The 7,234-nt window shown below is 41.5% G+C and overlaps 1 protein-coding gene across 6 annotated transcripts in view; it reads right to left on the reverse strand.

The window, feature by feature from the left end:
- APH1B (aph-1 homolog B, gamma-secretase subunit) overlaps window positions 1–7,234 on the reverse strand; it is a 140,097-nt gene that overhangs the window by 81,832 nt on the left and 51,031 nt on the right. The window lies entirely within an intron of this gene.

A 7,234-nucleotide genomic window follows, 5' to 3' on the forward strand; every position in this document is an offset into this window, starting at 1 on the left:
ATCATCTCCCTCGTCTCTCCATAGCCTCTCTCCCCATTCCCTTAACTCAAGATTCATCAGGGTTGATGATCAGGGATGTGAGGTGGCAAGAGCCATGGGATGCCAGGTGACACTCAAGTCCTTCTTCAGGTTGGCCATTACCTCCTCTTGTAAATCCAGCTATATGGACATTCTGGAGCACAAAGCCCAACAGAATACAAGACAACATAATGCAAGACACATGAACATTCACAGTAGCCACACCTCCCAAAAGGAAAAAAGTGGGTCCAAAACACTACACTTTGTAATCAATATTTTGATATGAGGTCATTTTCATTCTTTTTTCCTGTAGTAAGTCTTTGAAACCTAGTGTGTATTTTTACATTTATAGCACATCTTGATTCAGATGCTGAACTTTCATTGAAAATATTTGATCTGTATTTAGATTTGACAAAATTACAGTTGAAAAAGCAGATTCACATGCCAGGAGTTGCTCCAAACACACTTAAAAGTTTTCCCAACAACTGAATCAATTATCGGCTTTTAAATTTAAAGTGATTAAAGTAAAATAAATCAGGGGCACCTCGGTGGCTCAGCTGGTTAAGTGTCTTTGGCTAAGGTCATCTCGTGGTTTGAGAGTTCAAGTCCTGCATCAGGCTCTCTGCTGTCAGCACAGAGCCAGCTTCAGATCCTCTGTTCCCCTCTCTCCCTCCTCCACTTGTTCTCTTTCTTTCTCTCAAAAATACACATTAAAAAAAAAAAAAGGAAAATACATCAAGTTTTTTCTCAGTTTCATTAGACACATCCTAAGTGCTCAGTAGCCACATATGGCCAGAGGCCAGCACAACCACTGTGCAGATATGGACCGCTCACCTCCTGGGACATACCCTTTGTGAGAGTTAAACCTAGAGAACTTTCATGCAAAATCAACCTAAGAACAAAGTTTTGAGGGGCAAGGGATGGGGGATGAGAGATAGAAAATGGGGGAATCCAGGTGGGTGGATATGGACGACAGAAGAAAAGAGGGCAGACAGAAAATCAGGACAAGGTGAACAGAGCAGCAGACCTTAGGCATAGATCTCCTTTCCCTCACACCTCTTCTTGTAGCTCCATGGGGGCTCCCAGCCCTCCTCACCCTGGCAATGTCCCCTGGCCAGGCCCTGGGGTCCAGGTGCTCAGTAGTGACTCGATCTAGGGCATTCTGGTGACTTTGCAGGAGTTTGAGCTAAAGGCACAAAGATGCCTGGTTAACCTGTTAGGGGACCTTGCTGCACTTCCCTGGCCAAGTGCCAGGTGCTAACTCCCCTCTTCCCACCCCCGCCCCCCCACCTCCCCGGCAACATCCTCTTCCTGATCTCAGAGTCCCAACATTGCTGCTTTGTCTCCACTCTTCCAGTCCTGGCCAGCCTGAAGAGAGCAAATGCCTGAAACCTGAGTTCCTTGAACTGTCAGCTGGGCCTGGCCCCTCATAGTGGAAGGGGCTGTAAGTTGCCTTCCATTCAGGTGTGGGGAGAAGTCTTGAGACAAGAGGAAAGGAGACCTCTGGAGAGGCCTGCTGAGAAGCAGAGGTGCCCACCGCACATTCTGGCATTGCCATCTATGTCCACATTGTACACAGCCTGGCAGGAGTGCATGATCCTCTATGGTCATCTGGCTCAGACTCCACTACGAGAGGGTGGGAGAGAAGGCATAAGGCCCAGACAGTGCTGGAGAGGAGGGGCCCCATGCTCTACCTGTCCCTTTTTGTTTTATATTGAATGGGTAGGGATAAGGGCCACAGTGCCTTGTAATAGAATTATTCATCATAAACAAATCATTGCAACCAGGTCAGCATATTGTTATGACTGCAGGTCAACCAGGGAGGCTTCAGTAAGTCTCCCACCTGTATATCCTAGACTGAACGTACCTTCACTCCATTATCTCACAACCCAGGAAAAGAGGAAACACTGCCCTTGTAAGTAGGAAATCAAACCAGGGCTCTTGCTCTGGGCTAAGTTGACACAGCTCCTGCAGCTCTAGGATCTGCAGTGACAGTACGGTCTGCCCTTCGCAGCTCCAGTGACATGAAAACACCTTCTTATAATAGAACGTACTACGCTTATCTCAATCATGCCACAACCTCATAAAGCCGCAAAGGCTAAAGGAAATAAAGGCATTTGTGCCAACAATTTCTGGAAAGTCAACAACCACCTCCTGCCTCCACTCTGCTTGGTCATATTAACCTCTGGCCTCTGTTCAGGAAAAGTCGGTCCAAAGGTTGCCAACTGCAAGTCGAAAAAGGAGTCAGCACAGCTCCTGGGATGTAACCCTCACCTCTTACTTCTGCAAACCAAATGTGTCCCAAGGATGCATTCATTGAACTTTCTCTATCTGACGGCTGAACTGGAGAGAAGGAATAAATACACACGTGTGCACATGCACACACACACACATACACACACACACACACACACACTTTAATTCCATTTGTATAAAATTCTAAAAAGTGCAAAATAAACTATAGTGATAGCAGATCAGTTGTCGCCTAGGGATGAGGTGGGGGTGGAAGGTGGGGGATGAAGGGATTACAAAGGGGTACCAGAAACTGGTGAGGTGATGGATACGTTCATTATCCTGTTTGCGGTGATGGTTTCTCCGCATAGGTCAAGACTGGTCAAATTTTACACTTTAAATATGTGCCCACACACAGCCAAATGACACCCTGCCCTGTCCTGGAGTTTCCATTGAGAGCTTATCCTCCTGGTCCATCTAGAAGAAGCCTGCCCAGGACTGGCACCTTCCCTGGGACCCACCCTGTGGGTGGGAGCCCAGGAAGAAGTGTGCTCTCTATTCACATGACCAGCTATGACCTCTTGATACTGGAAGTCAAAGTCATTGTTTCTGCTTGAGTTCACTAGTATCAAATATTAACTTTTAATTACCTGCAATGAAAACAACAAACACAGGGCCACAGGTTCAAGGACAGATGCAGACCTCTATAGGAACTTTGTTGTCAGTGATGACAGGGTCTACTACCTTCTCTACAAGAAGCAAAGACTCTCCTGGTGAGTCAGGTAATATAACCAGTTCATTCGTCTGCTGAAACTAGTTTCCCAAGATACCTAGACATCCAACAATAGTTCTCATGCACCTTAGTTTCCTTCCTTCCCAGCCACCCAACACATAACCATTTGAAAAGTTTTCCTGGGACACCTGGGTGGCTCAGTCGGTTAAGTGTCCAACTTTGGCTCAGGTCATGATCTCATGGTTCCTGGTTTTGAGCCCCGTGTCCGGCTCTGTGCTGACAGTGCAGAGCCTTGAGCCTGCTTTGGCTTCTCTGTCTCCCTCTCTTTCTCTGCCCTCCCCTGCTTACGCTCTGTCACTCTCTCAAAAATAAACATTTAAAAAAATTTTAAAAAAAAGTTTTCTTAAATAACGTACAATCTTTCATGGAGTTGGACAAGCATGCTTTGGAGCTTATCACCTTCTCTTAGCCACTGGGTGAAATCTGGATTAATCTCCTGTGATACTGTAATATAATAATAAATATGTGTTTGGTCTTTGTTCCCAGTTCCTGGTACAGAGATCCCAAATGTTATTCATAATAAGCCCCTTTAAGCCATACCTAAATTTATGCTAAAGAGGTGATGCTTGGAGGATGGGACGCAGGTTGCCGGAGGAACCAGCCATGTGATTAGAAGGTTGGAACTTTCAGCCCTATCCTCTGACCTCCAGCGGAGTACTGGGAATTGAGTTCAATCACCAATAGCCAATGACTTAATCAATCATACCTATAGAATGGGACCTCCACAGAAACTCTAAACCATGGGGTGCAGAGAGCTTCCAACACCTGGAGGTGCTGGGAAGGTGGTACACCCAGTGAGGACACGGAAGCTCTGTGCCCCTCCCCCACACCTTGACCTATGTACCTCTCTATCTGGCTGTTCATCTGTATTCTTTGTAATATCCTTTATAATAAGGCAGTCAATATAAGTAAATGTTTCCCTGAGTTTTGTGAGCTGTTCCAGCAAATTGTCAGACCTGAGAAGGGAGACATGGAAACTTACAACTTATACCTGGTCAGAAGTACAAGTGACAATCTGGGACAAACTGGTGTCAGATAAACTGGTGTTTGAAGTGGGGGCAGTCTTGTGGGATTGAGCCTTTAACCTGTGGGTCTGGGGAGTTAGTTAGAAATGAGTTAAATTATAGAACACCTACACAGTGTCCACTGAGAACTGGAGAATTGCTTCGTGTGGAAAACCTCACACATTTTGTCAGAACAGCATTTTCCTTGATCTCTCCTCTATCATTCAAAGTAATTTCCAACTGCCTTCCTTTCTCACACCTCCTTATTCAAAAGCAAAAATTTAATGAATAACTACGGTCTGCTAAGCATAGATTAAGTGATGGAGATTCAAACATGATTTAGATAGAGTTCCTATATTCAGTGATAACTGGTATCACAGTGTCTTTTGGGGAAGCAAGCAGAAAACACTAAACATAATATACAGAACAGTAATATGAAAAGAATACTATGTACCTATCAACAGAAGAATGGATAAACAAATTGTATATCCAAAAGATGGAATGGTATTTAGCAAAAAGTTATAAATTACTGATACACACAAAAACATGGATCAGTTTCAGAAAATTATGTTGGATGAAAGAAGTCAGACACAAAAGAGTACATTTAGTGTTATTCCATTTATATGAAGTTCAAAACAAGTGAAACTAATCAACGGCGATAGAAGTTGTAACTGGCAATTACCTCTGGGGTGAACAGACTAGAAAGGAGCATGAGGAAACCACCTGGGGAAAGGCAATGTTCTATATCTTGATAGATGTGGTGTTTACCAAATAGGTGTATCCGTTTGTCAAAACTCATCCAATTGTATACTCTAAATCTGTGCATTTTATCATATGTAAATTATTCCTTGATTTAAGAAAATACATGCTGAAGGATAACAGTGGAGAAAGCCATTTGTTTTGAGTCTAATCAGGAAGGACTTCACAAAGGGTAAAATTTGAGCAGGACCTTGAAGGAGGAATAGGATGCTTTCTGGTTGAAACTGAAAACAAAAGCAAAAAGGTAGAGGTGTGAAAGTCCACAGTGGATAATAAGAGCTCTCAGGGATGTGTTTGGGAACATCTGAGAAACAAAGATAGGGAAAAAGTGGTTGGGATCAGATTGTGAAAGGCCTCGAATGATATCCACTTTCTAATAAGGACAACAAAAATCATGAAAGGGCTTATCATTTTGTCTGATTACACAAACAATATATGCTAATTAAAAAATACAAATAATATATGTATAAAACCAAAAGTCCCCCATAATCCTAACTCCTAAAATAAAAATTGCTAGTAATTTAGTTTTATCTTTCTGGCTTTTATGTAAGTGTGTGCATATTTTAATATTTATTTTAAATTTTTAAGAAAATGGACTAATAGGATACATATTGCATGCTTTACTAGGGCTAGGATCATACCTGTCTACTTTCACTCTTGTATTCTCAGTATCTAGCACAATGCCTAGCCTAAGAAATAAGTGCTGAATGGAAGAATGGTCTATACCTTGCTTTTGTTTCCTAATAAAACAAACAACATCCTCATTCTTTTTTTTTTTTTTTAATTTTTTTTTTTTAACGTTTATTTATTTTTGAGACAGAGAGAGACAGAGCATGAACGGGGGAGGAGCAGAAAGAGAGGGAGACACAGAATCGGAAGCAGGCTCCAGGCTCTGGGCCATCAGCCCAGAGCCCGATGTGGGGCTCGAACTCACGGACCGTGAGATCGTGACCTGAGTTGAAGTCGGACGCTCAACCGACTGAGCCACCCAGGAGCCCCCATCCTCATTCTTTTTAATGGCTATAAAGTATTCTGCTCCTTGAGGCAAAGCTGTACTGACAGACATTGCAAATTCCTTACCTTCCAATACTAATGCAAGATCCTTTTGCACTTGGATATATTTTAATAGGATAAATTCCCAGAAAAGGAACTGCTGGCTCAAAATATGCATATCTCAACATTTTATAGATACAATAAATTTTGCTAAATTACCACCCAAAAGGTTGTACTAATTTGCTGTCTCACAACATGCTGTTTCCACCATATGTTCAACCACCCTTGATATTATCAATCTTTTTCACCTTTGACAATCTGATAAATCTAAAAATTGTGTTATATTTTTTTTATTATTAATAGTTTAGCATTTTATCTTATGTTTGTTGGCTATTACATTTATATACTGTGAATTATCTGTTGACCTCCTTTGATCACTTCACTAAATCAGTCATCTTTTTATTTATAGAAGCTTCTTATATATTATAGGTGGCAATTCTTTGTAATATATGCCAAAGATATTTCTCCCAGTCTTCTTCTTTAGGGTATCTTTTGCTGTTTTAAATTTTATGCAGTTAAATCCATCCATTTTTTCCCCTTTGTGATTTATAGTAAAGTGCTGAGAAATACTCTATCTACCTTAAGATTATGAAACCACAGTTGACCCGTGAACAGCACAAGTTTGAACTGTGCTGGTCCACTTACAGGCAGACTTTTTTCCATAAATTTATTGAAAAAATTTTGGAGACTTGCAACAATTTAAAAAAACTTAGACAACTGCATAGCCTAGAAATATAAAAAAAATTAAGAAAATGTTAGGTATATCATGCATACAAAAGATGTAGATAATGGTCTACTTTATCATTTATTTCCATGAAATATACACAAATCTATCATAAAAAGTGAAAGTTTACCTACATGGCGCCATTTAGTCAGGAGAAATGTAAACACACAAAAATGCAGCATTAAATCTTAACTGCATAAAATTAACTGCAATCCATAACGTACTACTGTAATAGTTCACAGCCACCTCCTGTTGCTATTGAGGTGGACTCAAGCATTGCAAGCATCTGCTTAAAACGCTGTGTGACGCTAATCGTCTCTGCATGACCAATTTTACCTCTCCAGTATTTTTGCATATCACAGTAAAAAGTGATCTCTCTCAGGTCTCACATAGTTTTCATTATGTTTAGTGCAATACTATAAACCTTGAATACCACTACAGGACCCTTCTGAAGTACCACTAAGTAATGCTGGAAACATTGCCAAGAAACAGAAGTCACGACGTTACAAGAAAAAGTGGAATTGCACCATACTTTGAGGTCTGCAGCTGCGGTTGCCTGCTTTTCCAAGGCAAATTAATCCAGTGTAAGGACCATTGTGGGAAACAACAACAACAACAAAACCGAAATTCACAAAGCTGTCACTGCAGCTA

Source organism: Neofelis nebulosa, chromosome 7, assembly GCF_028018385.1.
Source record: "Neofelis nebulosa isolate mNeoNeb1 chromosome 7, mNeoNeb1.pri, whole genome shotgun sequence".
NCBI classification, from domain to species: domain Eukaryota; kingdom Metazoa; phylum Chordata; class Mammalia; order Carnivora; family Felidae; genus Neofelis; species Neofelis nebulosa.